The sequence below is a fragment of the Panthera pardus genome, unplaced genomic scaffold (genome assembly GCF_024362965.1).
Source record: "Panthera pardus isolate Hobbes unplaced genomic scaffold, ASM2436296v1 HiC_scaffold_11, whole genome shotgun sequence".
Lineage (NCBI taxonomy): Eukaryota > Metazoa > Chordata > Mammalia > Carnivora > Felidae > Panthera > Panthera pardus.
The window spans coordinates 90379967-90402177 of NW_026526666.1; the positions used below are offsets into that span (position 1 = coordinate 90379967).

The 22211-nt window shown below is 53.4% G+C and overlaps 1 long non-coding RNA gene across 1 annotated transcript; it reads right to left on the minus strand.

Moving 5' to 3' along the window:
• Window positions 1-996: 996 nt before the first annotated feature.
• LOC128775892 (uncharacterized) lies at window positions 997-21569 on the minus strand. Its single transcript, XR_008420851.1, has 3 exons — window positions 21030-21569; window positions 3653-3899; window positions 997-2335 (listed from the first exon to the last, which is right to left on the minus strand). It is a non-coding gene; the product is annotated as an uncharacterized LOC128775892 (long non-coding RNA).
• Window positions 21570-22211: the final 642 nt, after the last annotated feature.

Here is a 22211-nt window from a genome sequence, read left to right on the forward strand (position 1 = left end):
TAAAATACCTAATAATTTTTTTTAATGTGATTTCAGGAATTCCTTGAAACTGATTTGTGTCTCATTCACCACTTCCACATCAATATATTTGCATGCATCCAGTCTGCAGACAATGCCTGATGCCTGACGATGCACTATGACCTTGAGGACCCTTCACAATTATGCCAGTCGGCCTTCCCCAAAAACCACCCATCGCGTGATAACCAGAACCTGGTTCGAAATCACCCAGCCTGTGTTTGACAAGGCTTCTCAGTCACAGACCCCTCTGCAACCTTGTCACAGCCCCTTCTGCAGGCGTATCGGTGAGGACTCTTTGGTTGCAAGCAACAGAAATGAACCTTGCTTGCTTCGGCAAAAGGAAATATATTGGAAAGCTACTGAGAGCTCCCAGAATCTGTAGGGGGCTGGTACCCCAGTCTTGGGGACCAAGGATGTTGCAGAGGTTAAACAGCAAAAGGTACAACATTGGGTTGGTGACCAGAATAATATGGTCGGGATCTGGACTCAGGGATGGATGGATCAGGCTCTTCAGTTCAAGATTCCATTCTGGTAAAGGAGCTTCTGTTAGCTTACCTTTAGCTAGGGAAGGTGAGACTCCTGCACCCCAGGAAAGAACCAGAGTGCTAGCCTACAGGGGAACTGATGCTGGCAGCCGGAAGCAACGAATATGCCCTACGAAGACGACACACCCTTCAGGTGGCTTAGATGGGGATACGCCCTCTTCCATCAGGAGGGTAGTGGTCAATTATTTTGCTATTAGAGAGTTGCCACCACTTTTTTTTTTTTTAACTTTTTGGTTATTCTGGAAGCATTCACTTGGATTTTTCCCTGCTCTGGTTTTCTTTATGTTTCCATAATCTTTAGGCTCCTGGGTGGTCTGGTTTCCGACAGGCAGCAGCGTCAGCTGGTTCTCACAGAGTCCATGTGCTCATGGAGGAAATGTGGCCTGAGCCGATGTCACCCCACCCACAGAAAGGAAGTGACAGCTACACAAGGTGGAGAAATGTATGGGTTGTATCCGTAAGGATGATTTTGGTTACTAGGAACAGAAAACCCAATTCAAATAGCCATACATAATAAAGGCAATTTATTGGCTCACTTTTTTAAAAAAGTCCTTCAGGAAAAGCTTGATCCAGCAGCTTAACAGTGCCAGTAAGGGCCCAGTTTCTTTCTCTCACTCAACTTGTCTCTTTCAACACTGGCTTCCCTATCTATAGTCTCAAGACGTGTGCCAGCGGTTACCAAGACAAAGATCAACTCATTTGTGCTCAGCAGAGTATCAGAGAACCATCTTTGTCCCAGAATCCCCAGCAAAAGTCCTGAGGTTCACTCTGATGTGACATGTATGGGTTACACGCCCAACTGTAAACCAGTCACTGAGCCAGGGGGTTGAAATGCGCTTACTGACTTAGCCCCAGTTCTGCCTGGTACAGAAGCAGGGTCAGTCGCTGGAGATGCATGGCTCCCCAAATCAAAATCAAGGCTATCCAGAAGGGCAGGGGGCAGGGAGGAGAAAGATCCCGGGAAAGCCACCCACACAGGCCCACTGCACTGGGCAGCCGCATACATGGGAGTTAATCATTGATCATCATAATTACAGCTCCCATCGTGAACTGCATTAAACACTGCACACGCATGAGTTACATGATTTAGTGAATCATCACAGAACCCTGGGAGGTGGCCTTTTAATCCAATTTTGCAGAGAAGAAAGCAGATTAAGTGGAGTGACTTAAAGTATCATGCCTGTTATGAGTCAGAGGAAGGGTATGGACCCAAAATCTATCTGATCCCCAGAACCATCTTCCTAAGCTTTACCCCATCCTGAATCTCCGTCGCCTGCAAGGTGCTGCTGGGGACACCAAGAAGGGAAGTACAGTTCTTCAACAGGCCTTCACTGAGCACCGACTGTGTGTCAGGCATCCTTCCAGGCTCTGAGCACCAGAAGTCACGGAGGTATAATCCCTACCTTCCGTGAGGCTCCTGGCCTAGAAAGGGAGACAAACACAAATCTATGATGATAACCCATCAGGAAGCGCTCTTTATGGCTGTGTCAGGCATTTCACATGCATTACCTCATTGAATCCTTAAACACACTCCGGGAAAGATGGTCTTATCTCCTCTGGATCCCTGAGTTAACAGAGGGACAGTGAGGTTAAGTTACTCCAGGTCACTCAGCTGGTTGGGCAACTCTACTGAGTCTCACTTTCTGGGGGCCGAGTGGTCATTCGTGAAGGTCAGCTCAGCAAGAAGACAGCCTTGTCCACTGAGGTCCACCGAGCAATCAAGTCTGCAGGAACGCAGGAGCGCATGGGTTGGGGTATGCTGGGGAGGCTTCCTGGAGAAGAACAAGTTTCCTGAGCCGTGGAGAATAAGGGTACCAGCTCAAGGTCCCCAGGCTAGCACTGGTCCCCACCACTTCTTCCATGTGCTCTGGGCATTTGTCGGCAGTATCCCCACCTCTGGGACTTCCCAGCCTAGAATCCCAGACAGGGAAACCTGCTTGACTCTCTCAGTACCACTCAAACCCCAAGGTTAGCATAGAAGAATTGTAACAGCTCCGATTTACGGACCCCTTCTCAGTTCCATGGCTTCGTCTCAGTCTTGCAATCACCCTACAAGTTAGGGATTGTGGACATCAGTTTACAAGCAAGGAAACTGAGTGTTTGAGAGAGAGCTCAGAAGTCACGGGGCCAAGATTGAACCTCCAGGCCTGACTCCAGATTCTTTGCTTGTCCTGAGACACTGAGATTCCCCAGGCTAAACACACACACACACACACACACACACACACACACCCCTTTCTTTATAGGTCAAAGAGGCTAGTGTCCTTCCTGAGTCACCCTCCCCTAGGCTGTTCTCTGACCGGCCCTCTGACTTGGGCTCTTGGCTGCGGACTTTCTAGAACCCTCAAGCAACTCATTGTGGGTGTTCCCTTAGCAGGGGAGCTTGGGCTCCCCAAGCTTCTCTAAATCTGCCACTCGTTTCCCAAAGCCTTAATAGAAGAGACCTTAATGGCAGAGAGAGAATCATGGAGAAGAACATGGGGTTATTATTTTTTTTAGATTCCATTATAGTTAACACAGTGTTATATCTGCTTCAGGTGTACAACATAGTGATTCAACACGCCCACACAGTACTCGGTGCTCATCACGAGAAGTGTACTGTTAATCCCCTTCACCTGTTTCCCCCACCTCCCCACCCACCTCCCTGCTGGTAACCACCAGTTTGTTCTCTCCTGTTAAGAGTCTGCTTTTTGGTCTCTTTTTTCCCCTCTTGATTCGTTTGTTTTGCTTCTTAAATTCCACATACGACTGAGATCACTGTGATATTTGTCTTTCTCTGCCTGACTTATTTTGCTTAGCATATTACTTTCTCGCTCCATCCACACCATTGCAAAGAGCAAGATTTCATTCTTTATAATGGCTGAATACTATCCCATTGTGTATATATGCCTCATCTTTTTTTCTTCATTCATCTATCACTGGGCTGCTTCCATAATTTAGCTATTGTAAATAATGTGGCAATAAACATGGGGGGGGGGTGCATGTACCCATTTGAATTAGTGTTTTCATATTCTTTGGGTAATACCCAGTAATGTGATTATTGGAACATAGGGTAGTTCTATTTTTAATTTTTCAAGGAAACTCCATACCGTTTTCCAGAGAGGCTGCACCAGTTTGCGTTCCCACCAACAGTGCATGAGTGTTCCTTTTTCTCCACATCCTCGCCAACTCTTGTTGTTTCTTAAGGTTTTGATCTTGGCCATTCTGACAGGTGCAAGGTGGTATCTCCCTGTGGTTGTGATTTGTTTTTCCCTGATGATGAGTGACGTTGAGCATCTTCTCATGTGTCTGTTGGCCATCTGGATGTCTTCTTTGAGAAGTGTCTGTTCATGTCTCCTTCAAGAACATGGGTTTTGATGACAGACAGACCCGGGTTGGAATCTGGGCTCGGCCACCCACCTGCTGTACGACCTTGGGTAAGTCATCTCCTGCCTCAGAGCCTCGGCTTCCAGAGCTGTTAAATGAGAGCCAGAAATCCTCACTCCCCACTCTGTGGGTTGCTGTGCGAGCCAGAAAGCTGGAAACCATCCTTGAGGTGTTTCTCTCTCCCCATCACCCCCCACCCCCATCCACTCCGGTACCCAGTTCTATTCATTTTACTTCCAAAATGTATTTCAAACCCATGCACCTGACTCTGTTTCCTGTGTCGCTTTCCTCATTCAAGCCACCATCGTCTCCTGCCCGGACAACTAGGGTAGCCAACCAACTGGTCCCTGGCCCCTTCAACCCGTTCTCCATGGTGCAGCCAGAGACGCTGTTACAGAATCAATGATGCCGGCCCCAGTTACAACTCTCCAGCGGCTTCCTGTTGCTCTCAAGGAAACTCCAAAATTGCTACTATCACCTGCACAAAGAGACCCATGTGGGCAGAACCCACCACCCTGTCCATCATCTTTTGCCCTCTCCCTGGGGCCGCCCAACCTCACACCTGCACTGTTCCCTCTGCTCAGCACTCTCTTCCCCATCCTTAGCCAGTTAACTCCTGCTTATGCACCCAATCCCTATTCAAAGGCCACTTCCTCAGGGAAGCCTTCCTTGATTTCTCCAACCAGATCAGACTCTCCCATTTACTGATCTCACCCTGTACTTCTTTGTGGCACCAGGTCACAATTATAATTACATTAGTATTGGCTGGATTGGCCTTTGAATACCTGTCTCCTGAGTCACGGGCACACTGTTTTTGCCTCTTCCTCAGGAGAACAATCCCTCTCCCCCATCTAATGATCCCAGAGGTGAATCCAGATTAAGATTGGGTATATGGGTGTCGATAGCAGAGGGGGAGTACGGGGACGCTGGTTGGGGCAGGCATCTTCAGTCCCCCGTGGAGAACGCCCAGACGCGAATGAAGCCCCAGCCAGAGTAGAACCAGGAGAGAGAGCCAGCAGCTGGTCCTGACGATGTTCTTTTGCCCCGGAGCCTGCAGTGCCTGAGAGTCCTCCCTATCGTGTGGTCCTCCCACCCCACTCCCGTGCTCTGTTGTGTTTTGCCGAACTGCCTTCACCTCACAAACGACAGATGAGAGCAGGCCAGGACAACGTTTCTAGACTGAAGTTCCGTGGAGGTGAGGGCTATGAGCTTGTCGCACTCAGCGCTGCACCCCAAGGCCTCGCCCAGAGCCTGCTCGCTTACTCTTTGTTGGGTGGTGAATGAACTGGAAGGTGGACAGCGCACAGTACGGGACCAGAAAGGAGGAATGATTACTGAGACACGTGGTGCCCTCTTTCTCTCCCGTCGCGCAGACACGGCCAGCTTGGCCAAGCACGAGGCTCCCTGACGTCCTGACTCCAGGACCCTCCTCCCTGAAGAGGAGACTCTGGCCCGCTGCTGTGACTCCTCTGGGGCCCTCCAGCTCACGCCTTCCTCCTCACTCTGAGAACCCAAGGCCTCTGGTTGCTCTCCTCCACTTCCCGGAATATTCCAGGGCTGACCCGTCACCCCAGGTGCACACCCAAGAAGCCAAAGCGACTGTTTACCCTCTGCCCTTAGAAACCATGTCCGGCTTGTGGCAGCGGGCATCCCACACAGCTGCCCTCTGCCCACAGCCTAGCCAGGCAAGCGAAGGTGCTTCCTGCAAAGAGCTGGCATTGCCAGGCTGAGTTCCCTACCCTCGCCGCTCCCCGCCAACCCCAGTTCCCCGCAGCCCGGGCGGGCCACACACTCCCCTTCTGCTCTGTCTAGGAGCCACGGGGGAGCGGGAGTCAGATCTCACCTCTTCCTGTCCCTCCGGCCACACTGCCCAAGGTTTCTGGCCAACCCCGGATGGATGGGAGAGGACAAGCCCTCAGGCTCTGGAGTCAGAGAGACAAGAGGCCAACCCCACCCCCACCACTTGCAGCTCTGTGACCTCAAGCAAAACGCTTCATCCCTCTGAGCCTCGGTGTCTCCTTATGCAGCATGAGGATAATAACTGTCGCCACCTCTTTGTGCTGTTGTGACAACAAAGTTAGCGTGGTGCCTGGCACGTGATTAAACGCTGACTTGAGGAGCCCAGGCCGGGGACGTGGCCCTTTCCCGAGGGGACACCGAGGGCTCAGCCCTTTCCTGAGGGGACTCTAGGCTACAAGAGCCCTGTCTCACCCAGTGGTGAGTCCTGCCTCTAGGGACCACCTGCTTTTAGTCACCTGGCTGGGAGGGAGCCCCGGGGGGTTGAGCTGAACTAGTCCAGCCAGCCCCTTTTACTAATTTGGTGTTTATTTGCAGAGGCTCTGGGAGGTCTGATGGTGGCTTTAGGGCCTGAAGGGCCCCCAAGTGTCCTTCGACCCTGCTGACATCTTCCTGTGTGACTGGGCCTGTCCCTGACCTGTGCACTGCCCTCTGGAGCTATGCCCACACTTCTCCGCCCCCCACCCCTTCGCCATTCTAGAAACAGGCCTGCGGCGTCAGCACATGCACCCACCCTACTCCCCAGAGTTTTGCCGTTTCCTAAAACACAGGCTCCCCCAGCCTAGGAGCACTGGCTTTGGAGTCACCGACGGAGGGTGTTCTACCAGCTGTGTGGCCTCGGATGAGTCGCCTCACCTCTCTGAGCGTCACAGGCTGGGGAAAACATTACCTAACCCCCTGGACACCTTGAGGGTTAGGCATGGAAACTTGAGGCAGCCTGGGCACGGCGGCAGGCCCTAATGATGAGCACACATGGGGAGGAAATGACGCATTTGCATCCTCCACCCCCAGTTCCCCGCTTGCTTTCTAAGGAGGCTGCAGCCCTGAAGCAGGGAGGCCGGGGGAGAAGGAAGGAAAGGCTGAGCCAGGCGCCAGGCCCCGCGTGGGCCCTGGCAATGGGACCAGGACAAGACCGAGGGCTGCAGCCCTCAGGCCTGTCCCCGTTTCCTCCCGCGCCGGGCTTCGCGCGTGGACCCCCAGCCCACACGTGCAACCTCTGTCCTTGCTCCCCGAGCATCTGCTCCGTGGCCGCCTGGGCCTGGCAGTGCTCACACCTGTGGTGACGTCCACCTCGGGAGCATCGGCCCAGGGAAGGGGCCCCGCATAGACCTGGGAGCGGGCTCAGGCCTCCGGGACAGGGCAGGGCGAGCGGCTTGTGGAAGGAAGATGGACTGTGAGGGGGTGTGGTCTGAGCTCTGGGTGCGCTCGTCCCCTTGGCCGCTGGGGTGGAGTGCAGGCCAAAGAGGACCAGAACAGGGCCCGGGGTCAAGGTCAGGGCCTCACCTGCCTCAGTCTCAGGGCAGTTAGGTACCGACTGGATCCCCTCCCTCCGGACCCTTACAGTCTAGCAGAGGGAAGAGATACCAAAGAATTATAAGAAGGTGAGATCCATGATACAAATGCCTGTGGGGAGAGAGGCTGGCTTCCCCTCGGCGTCCACCTTCTGATACCCGCACCTGAGGCCCCAAGGCCCCTCCTGCTGTCCGGCCCCCTCCCGAGACCCCCGGGGCAGGTGTTCAGAGAGCCGGACCCACAGCTCAGCACCAGCCCTGCCATGCTCTGGGCCCCATTGAGGCCCAGGCTTCCGGAGCCCGTATCGCCCAAGGGGTGGCCCCCGGACCAGCTGCAGAATCCTGCCTTCCCCGAACCCACTGAATCAGGTTCTCTGCGGCAGGGCCCCAAGTCAGCATCAGTCAGCAGGCGCCCTGGGGCTCTGATGCCCCTTGAAGTTGAGAACACTGTCGGAGGGAGCTACCTCCTTCCTATATTTACTCAGCCAACTTTTCTTGAGTACCTACTGTGTCCCTGGCACTGCTCTAGGTACTGAGGACGAATCTGTGATGAAGGCCACATCTTATGGGGACAGAGAGTGAGACAAGTGAACAGATGATGAGATAGTGGTAAATACTGTGAGGGGCAGAGTGGTCAGGGAAGGGCTCTGGGAGGAGGTGACATGTGAGCTGAGACCAAAAGGATTCAAAGCCAGGTGTGTGTGCGCCCAGCACCCTAACCCCCACGGCACTCCCTTACCTGGTCCCGTCGGCCTCCCTACTTTGAGGGGCCAGAAAGAGCAAGGGTGATGGTGGAGAGAAGGCCAGGCTTCTTCCCCCTGGAGAAAAACCTTCACAAACGAAGTGTAGGGGGAAGTGGTGATATAATGCCCACCACATATAAATAGGCCTGTCCACTCCAGAGTCGCCCTGGAAACCTGCGGTCAGCTTGGACTTTGCTTAAGGCCGAGCTCCCCGCCACCAGGAGCCCAAAACGGCTGAACAAACTTCAAGCTTCACATGGGGCCGGCCCTCGATGAGTTCAAGGCCGGAGCATTTCTCCAAAGTCCAAACCGCAACAGGAAGGCACAGAAACGGTCTTCTGAGGAGGCCCGGCCTGGTGCATGGGCTCTGGTCAGCTTCCTGAAGGCCATGATGGAGGAGGAAGGAGGGAAGCCAGAATGTCCTCGCGCTCCAAAGCCGCTACCCTGCCCAGGTGCCGCCGTACCTGATACGAGCGCTGGGCATTTGGGTTAAGCATGGTCCAGCGTCCCCGCTCCTGGAAGAAGCAACACATGGTCCCTGACACAGAGAGTGAAGGAAGGAAGTCTCTGTGCGGTTGAGTTGTGCTGTGTGTCCGAAATTGTTCTGGACGGTTCTGATTTCAGATCATCGGTTCCCATTTCCCATGGAAACCAACTAGTGGGGCAATGGGATCCTCCTGGTAGTTCTGCAGAGGGAGGGACCCTGGGCAGGGGATCGGAGCCCATGTTCTTGGGTCTGGCTCTGCCAGTTGGCGGGTCTCCCTTCCCGGGCCTGGGGACTGTAGCCTAAATCAAGTGCAGGGTCCTCAGGCTGACTCTGTGCCCTGACAAGACCGAGAGATGTGCGCTCCAGAATGAAGGTGGCGGTGGCCCTGGTGAGGGGCTGAGAGAGAGAAAAGAGCCCTGTGGGGACAGATGAGGTGCTGGGAGCAGGCTGCCAGCTCCCCAGTGCCATTACCACCTGCTGCCCCCCGGCCCACTTCCTGCCTCCTTCCATCGGCCCTTGGGGGAGAATCTGCGCTCCACCTTTTATTTGCTGTATGACCTTGACCAATCCCTTGGCCTCTCTGAGCCTCAGTTGTACCATCTGTAGAATGGAGCTAATGATCCCTCTTAGAGCCTATGCAAGGCTCCCAAGGAATCATGCACATACTCTGCTCATCTCAGCACCTGGCACACAGTAGGAGTTTTAGAAAAGAATAATTCCCTTTCCCTAACAAATGTAAATTGAATTGTGCCCTTGATCCTGATCCCAACGTTTAACCCAGAGGCTAAGCTTCCTCCACAAGAGGGACTGGACTTAATATAATCACCACCACCCTCATGCCTGACGTCAAATCCCTGTACATTAGTAAGCGAGGTTCAGTCCGGCCCCAGCATAGCACTGTTGGTGGTAACTACAATTTACTGCACACCTACTTTACGCCCAGTACCGCACACATTTTCACTACCCCATCGTGTTCTGCACCAACCCTTTAAGCTGAGGAAATCCCCATTTTACAGATGTGAAAACTGAGGCTCAGAGATGTGATGTTTCTGCTCAGTCAGGGACCACGCAGAACCCCATTGCCTACCTGCAAAGTCCGGGCATTTGCTACCAGGCCATCTAAGGCAGTGCCATCGAAGGCAGTCTCTGCTCCCTTGGTACTTCATCGAGACCAGCCAGAGAGACCTGAGAAGAAATAGCAGAGGCCTAACTGGCTCCCCTAACCAACCGGCTCTTGACAATTTCACCAAAATCCAATTTCCCCTACATTGATGGCTCCTCCTCCTTTTTTGCAAAATAAGACCTGGGTTTCAAGGTTGATCCCAAGGCTGCTCTGAACTCTGGAGGAGCCCAGAGTGGGCCTGAGATTTGAGGAGCACGTTTCTAGGGTCATCACATGTGCCAAGCCCAAAATGGGCACACGAGGCCTACCAAGGATGAAGGTCCCTGGATATGTGAACTTGGGGCCATTTGGGGCAATCAAGGTCCCAAGACCACTACCACTAGCAAATCCCATGATGCCTCAGTTCTCTCTGGGAGAAGTGCAGTTATGCCTCCAGAATGTGACTCGGTCAATACATCTATAGGCCAGCCCTGGTGATCGGGGCTCCGTGGGCCTTTGTAGCCACCTGGACATCCTGACTATGGCTGGAAGCAGGTCAGGGAAAGCTTCTTGGAAGAGGAAGAGTTGAGCAGATTCTGTGGACAGAGACAATTCGGGCAGATAGAAGGGTGTGTCTTCTCCAAAGAAGCATCTTGGCACAACAGAGAAGGTTGGTCTTCATGGTCAAACCGACCTATGTTTGAATCTTTGGGTGGACAGATGGGTGGACAGATGGATGAATAGATGAATGTATGGTAGTTGGACAGATGGGTGGATAGATGGTTGGATGGATGGATGGATGGATGGATGGATGGATGGATGGTTGGATGGATTGTTGGATGGATGGATGGATGGATGGATGGATGGATGGATGGATGGTTGGATGGTTGGATGGCTGGATGGTTGGATGGATTGTTGGATGGATGGATGGATGGATGGATGGATGGATGGATGGATGGATGCTTGGATGGATTGTTGGATGGATGGATGGATGGATGGATGGATGGATGGATGGATGGTTGGATGGTTGAATGGCTGGATGGATGGATGGATGAACAGACAGAAGGATGGCTGATGGATGGGCAGATGGTCAGACAGATGGATGGATGAATAAACATATGTAAAATAAAAGGAAGAAGGAAAGACCGATTAGTTAACCCCAAGGCTGCCGTCTCTCTTGCTGTCCCATCCACCTGCCCTGCACTCTAGTCAGGATGTACTGGGTTATGGCACAGTAACAAACAACCCCCAAACCTCAGTGGCTTCGAGCAGCAAAGGTTTAGTTCTGGTTCACACTGCATGCTGGTGGTGGGGACTCTTCTCTACATCCTCACTCAGGGTCCAAGCCACCACCGCCCTGCCAGTTGCTGATTGCCATCACATTTCATTGGCCTAAGCCAGTCACATGGCCATCCCCAGCTTTAAGGGAGAGGGCAGTGCATTCCCACCACGGATCTGGCAAGAGGAGAACCTGGATATTTGCGACCCTAATGCTGCCACATGTGCCGTGCTTCCCTCTGGCAGCCTGGGAGCACTGTCCCAGAGTCAGTGGGATGGGGACTGGGTGGGGAGGGGAAACAGTAAAGGCCCTGGCTTCACCTCCTCAATCCAGGGTGCCCAGAGCCCAAGGGGACACGTTCACTCCTCAGCTCCCCGGCCCTGCTCACTCTGAGTGGACACTTTGGAATCAGCATGAGCCCAAGCCCCCCTGGGGGCTGTAGCGTAAGTCTTGCCTGGTCCTGTCTCAGTCAAACCCTTGCTCCCAACTACGCCCTCTTGGGCCCAAAGACAGGCCACGGGGCACCCTGGAGAAGTATGGGGTGTCTGAGCTGAAATGTTCTCTAGAGATTACCAAGTCCAACCCTTGCATTCACAGAGAGAAACTGAGGCTCAGGGATAATGAGTGGTTTCCCAGGGCCCAGCTTGTAAAGGACAGAGCTGGGTGTCCAGAAACTCTGTCCCCTCCACCTGCAGACTACAGGCAGGTGACTTCATAGTGGAACATGAGAGGCAAGGGTAAAATGCCTGCCCCTCTCTTGGCCGAAGCACCACTGCTGAGCTTGACATGCCAACGTGGGTCTGTAGGGCAGTTCAGGGCCCTTGAGACCTCTCTCCCACTGCCCAGGGCCCCTCCCCATCTACAGAGGAAGCACAGGCTTCGAAGTAGGGCAGTCCTGTGTTCTAGGCCCTGCCCTACCGCATCCTGGCTGAGTGTCCTTGGGAAAGTCACCTAACCTCACTGAACTTCAGCTCCCTAATCTGTAAAATGGGGGTGACCATTGCCCTGCCTAGTTCACTGGGCTCTGGGAAGGCATGGGAATGTTTTCTCCATCATGGCACGTCGTCCGGATGCGTACCAACGAGGCTTTCATGCACTTCTCCCCAGCCACCCGATCAGCCCGAGGCCCACCGAAGCTAGCACACGTCTTCACGGAGTAGTGTTCAGGCGATATTTTGGAGAACCGATTGATTTGTTCCTGATTCATTTCAGCAGGCAGCTGCCCCCTTCCGGGCCAGCGCTGCCGATGACTGGGTGACAGCAATCTCTCGGTCCTAGGAGGAGCCCGAACACAGCCACTAAAGATTCAGGAGAAAGGGAGGTCCCAGGCCATCCTAGATGCTAGATGCTTGCCTGCGTATCCCTCCTTAACTGATGGTTAGTCCGTTCTCCTCACTGGGCCGTGAGATCCATGGACACAGGGACCCACTAAATCCCCAGTAACTAGACTGGGCCCTGGCACGGGGCTGATCTTCACTGAATACATATTGGCTGGACGAAGGAGCTTGTGGGCAACCCCTTCCCTCTGGGCCTTGGGTTCTTCACCTGTAGGATGGGGTGGCTGGGAAGATAACCTGCCACAACGAGTTTAGATAACCTAGTTTGCCAAGTCCCTGGATCATCACAGGCCAGCAGTGGGCATGGCTGGTACCATCACCCTCACCATTATTACGAAGTGCTACAGTGTTGTAAAGATGACAGAGGTCCCCGGGGGCTGCAGGGGACGGTGGGAGGGCTCCAGCCTGGCCCGCAGTTAGCTCTGAAATACTCTCGCGCTGCAGTCCATTCCCACAATTCCTTTTCAGCTTCCCAGACGCCCCCTCCCCTCTATTTTTGATGGGATGGAGACTCCGGGAGATGATAGAACTCACCCAGGTCACCCAGAAACTAAGAGGTTGGACCATGGACAGAGCACTTCTGAGTATCTGGAGCCCATCGCGGGACCAGGAGTGACGCTCCCCTTGCCTCATATCCTCATCCACACCTCACAGGTGAGGCAACCGAGGCTCCTAGACTAATGGGGCTCACCAGACATCCACGGCCTGCTAGCAGTGAGGGAGCACCTCCCGCCCCCGCCCAGGGCCTCAGCCTCAGACCTCGGTGCCCACACCGCCTCCCGGGGGACTGAGATCTGAGCAGTGCCCTGGCCGCCCTCTGCTGCTCCCGGAAGTGCCCTGTGTCTGCACCTTGATCTCCACACCCGCGATGCCAGGAAACCCCAGCAGGGGCGGCCAAACTGTGGGATATTTATAGCGGACATACAGAAAAGCTGCCACCCCCATCTGTTTACCCAACAACGCTCCTCTAGCGGGACACTTTCAGCCCCGCCAGCCACAGACAGACCCTCACCGCCGCCTCATCTATTTTTTCCTCCCCGCTTAATTTTGCATCATCCCAGCTTCCAAAATAAACTTCCCCAAACGAGCCAGGCTCACTCTGGCCCAGAATCCCTAATGGAGAGCCCCCCTTCAGCCCCAGCCCCCGTCAGCCCATACGGCAAAGCCACCAAACCCAAGCGGGCCCCTCGGCTGCCCCTGGCCTTGATTTAGAAGCAGCTGCTCTGGCCCTGGCGGGTTTCTGACACTCCAGTGCCGGGGTGTCTGCATGTGTGCGGGTGCCGGCCGGGCATCTGTGTGCATGGCTCCTGGCTGGAAGCCGAGGGTGCTGCCCCCTCACACACACGTATACACGTGCGCATACATGCACACACACGTGCACACACGTGCACACACGTGCACACAGCATCCCCTGAGCTGCCCTGGCCCCTGCTGCCCTCCTCCAGCTTCGTCACAGGACCCACCCACCCCTGTTTCTCTGCCCACCCACCCCCCTGAACTTCTCTCATCCTCCTACGTGCCCAGCCACCTCGCCACCAGGCTGATGCAGACGTTGTGCCCTTAGGCTAGAATATTTTTCCTCTCATCCCTCGCCAAGCTAACCTGACCAACCCTTCAGGCCTGAACTTAGGTGTCCCCCTTCACCAGGAAGTCTCCTCTGAGCAGCGGAGGAGAACAGGTGCTCTGGGCCATCCCATCTGCCCCCGCAGAGCCCAAGGGAAGCTTAGAAGCCACTCCCAGGGTGGCATGGAACCCCCACAACTCTCCTGGGCTCCTCGGCCCAGCCCTGGGCCCTGCACCCCCAGGCAAAGCCGCTCTCTCATCCCCAGGAGAACGTGCTTCTCCACCCCAGGCCCTAAGGGAGTCATTTAGTTCATCCTGCGGCAGAAACCAGGCACATCTCAAACATTCCACAATTATAATTTCAATGCTGTGTGTGCTCTCTTAAGTTACGGGGTTTTTAAAATTTTTTTTAATGTGTATTTATTTGAGAGAGAGAGAGACAGACAGACCGACAGAGTGAGAGTGGAGGAGGGGCAGAGAGAGGGAGACACAGAATCCGAAGCAGGATCCAGGCTCAGAGCTGTCAGCACAGAGTCTGACGCGGGGCTCGAACCCAAGAACAGAGAGATCACGACCTGAGCCGAAGTCGGACGCTTAACCGACTGAGCCATCCAGGCACCCCAAGTTACGGGTTTTTCAGGCTTAACAATTCAAAATAACATTTATTTCCTCTAAATTGTTCTTTTTTTTTTCTTTTGCAAGGAGTAAGGATAGGAAAGAAACTAATATTTGTCAGATGTATCTATTCCCATTCAAAAGAAAGATAGTCATAGGCCCATTTTTTGGATGAAGAAACTGAGGCTTGAAGAATTGCACTTCATTTCTTTATCCAACATTCTGTGGCGGTGGGAACACACCAGTGAAAAAAAGCATGATCTTTATCCTCTTGGAGATGATAAATCGTGGGAAGAGATACACCACACAATTTGACAAATAACTCTTTAATAATCATTTTGATTAGGTTGATAGTGCTTCAAAGAAAAAGTCCAGAGGGCTGACAGACAATATGTAACCAGGAGCCCAAGGAAGTCTTCTTGGAAGTGATATGTAAGCTGAATCTTGAGGAAATTAGCTCAGTAAAGGACTGGTTGAGGTGCATTTCTACCGTCCCCCCCCCAGCCCCCGCAGGGGAAAACAGCACATGCAAAGGCCCAGAGGGGAGGTGGAGCAGAGACAGAGGGACAGATGAGAAGATTTGCTAAAAGCACAAGACCAATGAGGGATAGACCTGGGTCAGAGCCCAAGGCTAGCTGACCCCAGGGCCTTTGCTTGTGCCTCCCCAACATGAGGGCAGGTTGCTGCTGACAGAAAACAGCACTGGGAGCTTCCTGTATTATTTTCCTTCTTTGTCCTCCTTGGATTTCGGCTATAAGCATGAGAAATTAACAACAAATTAACATCACTAGTTCTAACCGGGAATGTTAAAGAAAATTAAGTCCTCTATTAAAGCAGTTTAACAACCCATTCTTTGAAGGTTCTGATAAAAACAAGTCAAGAAGATAAACGTTCAAGAGCAATCTGGTGCCGTATGCAGTCATTCTTCACCGCCGGTCAAAATCCTTGTTTCCACGAACTTAACAGAATGCCTCTTCTAACTTCCCTTGAATATTTTCTTACAGGTCAGGCTTTTTCTTTCTCTGAGACTGCAGCATCACAGGTGTCTGAGGCCTTGTATGTAGGTAACGCAAATTACCTCTGAGGAAAAGTCAAGTTCACACCGCCCACCCTCCTGCCTGGGTAAGGGATGGTCTGACAGGGCCTTGCCAGCCTGAAGAGCTCATTTCCTAGGTTGGGTCCTGACGGTGGCTTCAACACAGGCTCGGGCTCAAACTCCTGGCGTGAGGCATAGCACATAAGATGCTTCCGTGTTCCCCAGACACAGCTCCGCTTCCCAAAGGGAACCTCTTAGCTCAAGCCATCTTCAAGATTCAAGCAGAATGCTCAGCCACTGTTTGTGTCCACAGGTCCGTTTCTGGAAGGAAGGAGCAAGCTCCAAGCCGAGTCAGTGAGTGGAGTCAGGAGGAGACAAGAGGACAAAGGTAGAGGGGGACCAGCCTCCAGGATTCGATCCAGACAGGAAGGGCGGGAAGGATAGGCAAGAGCAGGAGCCCTGTTGGGGACCAAAGCCACAACCTGAGGCCGGTCAGTGCACAAGCCCCCGGACCTGCGAGCCAGGGTGCACAGAGGGACCCTAGGCCAGATGCCACGAGCCCTGTTCCGTGAGGACCCGCATCCCTCAGGGGGGTGGAGAAGAGATACACAGCGTCTCCTGGGGCTGGGGGTAGATAGAGTTTCGAACCACTGCAGGGTGAAATGATTAGCACATCAAGTATGGGATCCAGAACCTAGAACCACAGGATATTTGGGTTCGTTTTTCTCCTCGTGCTAGAAGAGATCTGAGAGAAGGGAGGTGAAGAAATGCCAAGGTTCCGGGCAGAGAAAGCAGGAGAGACTGAGGTTAGACACCAGGTAGGGGCATCTGACCATCCAAGTGACAGCATCGTGGCATGAACTCCCAAAGGACCGGAATGTAGAAAGACCTGCCCAGACTGGTGAGGCCCAATCAGAGGGGCCCAGCTTTCCTGAGTTGGACGGCCCTTCCTTCTAGCAAAAGATTTTCCGTGGTGGCTATACCTGTAGTGTATGTTGATGGTAACATAACAAAAGGCTGTGATAAATTTAAAAATGCTTTTCAATGACTTCGTATCTCATTTGTTGCAAATCATCTGGGGGCATTGAAAAGGTACACATACAAGGCAGCACCATCTCTGAAGCCTTCCGGCCCGCCTCTAACAAACAAGCAAACAAACACATCAAAAGTTGAACGGAACCTATTCAGACTTTAGAGACAGGAAATAAGGGAAAGAGGAACACATCAGCTGACAAACATACAGCCAACAGAACGGAGCAGCCAACCTGCTGTGGCCAGTAATCACGGGCACAAAAAAGCCACAGGTGGGCATGGAGGGATATACTCTAGATTTAAAAAAAATTAAGAGACATAACAACCAAATGTCAGAGGCGGATCTTGTCTGAGTCCTGATGAGACAAACCATCTGTAAACAGACAACTTTGAAACTGTCATAGACATTTGATTAGAATGGAAACATTAATTTCAGTGGTTGAGATGATCACACAGTGGTTATGTAAGAAAAGGTCCATGTGAGGGGCGCCTGGGTGGCTCAATCAGTGGAGCGTCAGACTTCAGCTCAGGTCATGATCTCACTCACGGTTTGTGGGTTCGAGCCCCACGTTGGGCTTTGCATTGACAGTATGGAGCTTGCTCTGGATTCTCTATCTCCCTCGCTCTCTGCCCCTCTCCCACTCATTCTCTTTCTCTGTCTCTGTCTCTGTCTCTGAAAAATAAACATAAAAAAATTTTTTTAAACGTCCACGTGTTTCCAACAGCGGCGCACTGATGAATGTAGAACCGCCCACTCTCTGGGGTGGAGAATTGTAGGGGAGCCCTGTTTTGTAGTGTTTGCTGATTTCTGGGGTGTGGATCTCCCACGGGGCAGATTTCAGGCTACCGACATGACATCACGGAACGCGGAATTGACAAGAGATGCCCACGGTCGGCTCTGAGCAGCCAGAACCAGCCGGCCCCAGCACGCCGCTGGCTTTAGAGACCTACACTGAGGTGTTCAGGTGACGCGATAAGATAGCTGCAATGCGTGTTGAAATAACTCAGTAAAGAAAAAGAGAAACAAAAAAAGAGTGGATGAAGCAAATGGAACCAAGTTTTGGTCATTGCTGAATCTGGATGATGCGTACCTGGGGGTTTACTATACTATTACTTTCTTCCATTGTATATATTTGAACATTTCCATAATAAATAAAAATGTTAAGCTACGATCATCTTATATGTAGGCAAGATGATTCCTGGACCCCGACGCTAACTCGACAGCCCCGGGGGTCTGAAGATAAAGGGGGGACCCATAGGCATTGACACCACATGCCTAAGTCCTTCTATCAGGTCATAACTAGGGTTTCTCCACAGACCCAGAGCGTGGCTGGGGTGGAAAGAGAGCCCCAAAAGAGGAAAGTGACAGAGGTCCTCACTGGGAGTCCTGGCTGTATCATCGTCTAACACCGTGACCTTGGTAACTCATCCCAACTCTCTGAGCCTCTATTTCCTCGCTGGCCAAATAAGGGTGTTCATAACTTATGGTAAGGATTCAATGCACTACGTAGGGGGTTGCAGGGACATGAATGAGCCATTAAAGATGTACAGAGGTCACCCTTCTTCACCAGAGAATGTGGGAACCCCTGTTGCCAAACCTCCCCACTTTTCAAGAGAAGCTGGGGATCCCAATCTATGAAACCTCCCAATCTCGGCATGTTGTCAACAGATTACATACAGTTGGTCCCAGTGGTGGACCAAGCAAAACACACCCGCAGATCATTCGAGTGTGTCTTTGGGCTTAAACCAGGGAGCAGGATGAAGCGCCTTACTCGACACTCAGCGAAGCTGAGCCCCAGGCTTAGAATTCTTCACACACATCCCATTGATTCTTCACAGGATCTCTTATGACTCCCACTGCACAGATGAAAAAACTGAGGCTCGGATTGGGGAAGAGATCTGGCAGGGCTGGAAGCAAATACAGGCTTCCCAAGAAACTGACAGTCCATTTTACCCCCTCTCTAGATTCCTAGAAGGGAGTTTAGGGAGCAAATGGCAGGCCCAGAGAGGGGCAGGGAGGTGCCGGGGGCCCCACAAACGCGCGTGGCTGGCTGGGACTGATCAGGTATCCTGCCCCTTCTTGGTCAGGGCACCAGGTGGACAGCTCAGAGGAGACAGCTGTGTAGATCCGTCTAGCCAAGCTCGAGCTGGTGCAGGCCATGGGGTCAGCAGAGGAACCCTCTGCTTTTTACCACCCTGATCAATGCATGCATAGGTTTAAAAATGTCCTAGACCCCAAGACTAGGCCCTCAGTTTTTCCACCTCGAAAATCTGGGGAGCTGGACTGGAAATCCTACTCACCTGTTGACCAGACACTCTGTTACTGGATGCTTCTAAGATTGGGCTGGAGAACAGCCAACCACGTTGCTTCAGACCCATTCATCGAGACCTGGCAATACTTTAGACGTGCTGTATGTGATTCTTTCTGATTAAAAACTTGGCCAGGTTTCCCTTCCTTGGTGAATTTTCTAGTAAGGAAAGATAACTCACTCCAAAACCGGACCACATGGAGAGTTAAAGAATTGTTCTCTTCAACCAAAGAAAAGGAAACGCCTAAGGTGTAGTCAGTGGGCGATTCCGTCCCCAGACCACCTGGGTCCAAACCCTGGCTGTGCCACTTCCTAACCGTGGAACTGTAGGGAGTCCGTCGGATCCCTCTGTGCCTCGGTTTCTCCATATGTAACACAAGAGTGCCTCCGTCGTAGGGTTGTTGATACATCTTAAAGCACTTTAGGCAGCCCCTGGGCCTCACCACCCATAAATGGGAATACCGGTTTCTACATCCAAGGCTGTGGCCAGAATTAAATGAGTTACTACTATAAGCAAAGCCTCTGTGGCACAGTGGCTGTCATATCAGAAGCACCAGATACATGTTCACTATTATTATCACGTGCGATTATACATGACAGGGCTATATTGATGATTGAACTTTCTCAGTCACTTGTATGTAAATCCTCACCACTGGGCTGTTCTTAAAAGTTAGAAGAGCATTTCCTCAAAGAGACTTTCACATTAAGACTTTCCACTGACTCAGACCAGAGGACTCCTCCTCTCCCTTATCACAGTCAGGGCGGGCCTTTCTGGCCACGGGCCTCCGTTCCCACCCTCCCCGGCTCAGCTCCTTCCAGCTCCTAGGACTCACTCACTGCTTCGTGCGCGTCTCCCGGCAGCCCCAGGAGAAGGTGAGGCGGGTAATGTTGTCCCCACCTGACGGACACAGACACTGGGGGGTGCCAGCCCCTCCCCCAACAGTCAGGGGGCATGCGCTGCGGGACAGAGACTCAAGCCCAAACACCCGAGCCCAGGCACACGACATGGCTCTGGAGCCCCGGGTCCGCCACTTTCCTTGGGCAGGTCATTTACTTCTCTAACTGCCATTTCCTCACCTGTAAAATGGGGAAATAGCAGCACCTACTTCGTAGATTTGCTCTGAGGATTGAACAAATGACACCACGTAAAGCACTTAGAAGGATGCCTGGTAGATGAGCACTCAACATTTTAGCAGAACAAGGCATTCTAGTTTGCCAGGCACGGTCCTGCTTCCTGTTAGAGTCTTGAGCACTCTTAAAAATGTCTGGGTTTGGAAGGAACACATATGACCACCCTAAAATAGTTTGTCTGTTGCTGTTTATAGAACAATAATTATTCTTTTTTAATGTTTACTTATTTGAGAGAGAGAGTGTGTGTGTGCAGGTAAGGGGCAGAGAAAGAGGGAGAGAGAGAAAATCCCAAGCAGGCTCTGTGCCCTCAGCACAGAGACTGACACAAGGCTCAGTCTCACGAATCGTGAGATCACGACCTGAGCGGAGATCAAGAGGCAGACACTTAACCGACTGAGCCCCCCAGGCACCCCAGCAATAATTACTTATTCCTATTTCCCACCCTACCACGCTGAGACTCCAGGAAGCACTTCTGTCGGCTCAAAATGGTTCAGTAATTCAGTTCCGCCCTTAGGTAAGAGCGGATCCTGCCCTGGGGACCCTGAAACTCTGGTCCTCCGGCCAAGCTCTCATCACAGGGAGAAGAGATCACGGGGCCCAAAGAATATGCCCACTTGGAGCCTGTGCCCCCTTCTCTAGATCACACTGTAGGTACCCAGGCCTCTGGGATTCCCTGCCCAGACAGCCCTAAGCCCACTCCAGCACCTGGGTGGGTCTCTTCCCCAGGTCCACCCCGTGAGGACAGACCCCCACCACAGGCACGCCCAGCCCCCTGGGCCTGAGGGGTGGCCAAGGAGCAGCTCTCTGCAGGGAGAGGAGGTGTGGCCTGGGCTTGCACGTGCAGGCTGAGCTGTCCACATGTGCGGGGCAGACCAAAGGCAGATGTGGGAAAGAAGGGGTCTCCTCTCCCTGCACCACCGTGCCCCTCACAGGGTCTGAGGAGTCTGAGAATTCTCCATTCAAAGCTGGCCTTCCAGGTTGCTGGGAAAGTGTACTTGTCAAGGTAGGAGAATAGGACATATTTTATTTCACATTTTGTTAGCTTGATTTATAACTTGCAAATATTTAGACATATGGTACGTGAGCCTTCATCTGTACTCCTGCTCAGCCCCACAAATCCCCGCCACCTTCTGCCTACCCTCAGCACCAAATATTTACCGAGCCCGTCCTCGTGCTGAGCCCCAGAGACTCCATGGAGTGGAGGGCACCAGTCCCAGCATCCAAACAGGACCATCCACGTGACAGCAAGCCTCACGCTCCTAAAACAGTAAGAGCACAGGGTCAGAGGGGAGGGCGTAGGCCTGGTCTGTGGCTCTGTCCCCAGCTCCTACCGATGTGATTTTTCTCTGGGCCTTGGTTCTCCCATTGAGACAACAGGTCCCCCCAGCTCTCAGTAACCGTGGGACTCAAGCTGAGGCAGGGTGAGGGACACAGAATCAGATGCGAGACCTAGAGAGGGCATGACCTAGAGATGGGCGAGTAAGGCTTAGGAGTTAGCGTGCTGTGGAACTGAGCACTCTGCCCCAGCAAGGTACAGGCTGCAGCCCATGCCCCTTCATTCATTCATTCCGGAACGCTTCAGCCACCCACGCTGTGCCGGGCACTGAGCTGTCGGAATCTGCCAGATAGGAGAGGATGAATCAAAACAAGCGCACAGAAAACCAAAGCGCAAAGCAAGACTTGGCGAGTGTGCTAAAGAGAGACACCCCACCCCCCACCCCCACCCCCCACCCCGAGTTTCTCCTATCCTCGCAGTCTCCAGCTCTTCTTCTCTCCGATCTTCTCTCTCACCCTTCTTTCTCGGGTGAGAAAACAGAGGCCCACAGAGGTTAAGGGGCTTGGTCAAGACCCTGCCGCTTAGGGCGCGCCCAGAACTTGAGGCTAGCCAGAAACGAGGTTTCGGATTCCCGCAGTCTCCGGCCACTGTCGCAAGCTGCCCGAAGCTCGAGAGGCCCCGTCCAGCTCCCGGAAGGCTGGAGGGAGGTGAGCGCCAGGGAAAGGCTGGGCCAGAGGACGAGCCGGCCGGGAGGCGGGGAGGGGCCTGGCGGGGGGCGGCCGGGTGGCTCCGGACTCCCGGGTGCGCGGCCCCGGGCGCCCGGAGCGCAAGCGGCTGGGTGCGCGCCAGGGGCCGCCGCGCTCGGGTCGGTCCGCCGCGCTCGGGCTGGGGTCGGGCTCCGAGGCGCCGGCGGGGGGCGAGGCGGGGCGGCCGGGGCGGTGCTGCAGTGCCCGAAGCGGCGGGCTGGGGGAGCTGTGCCCGCCTGTCCCCAAGGCCGGGGCTGGGACCGGGCAGCTGGGTCGCCGCGCCTCTAGCCCGGCCGCGCTAGGCGGCGCGCAGCCAGC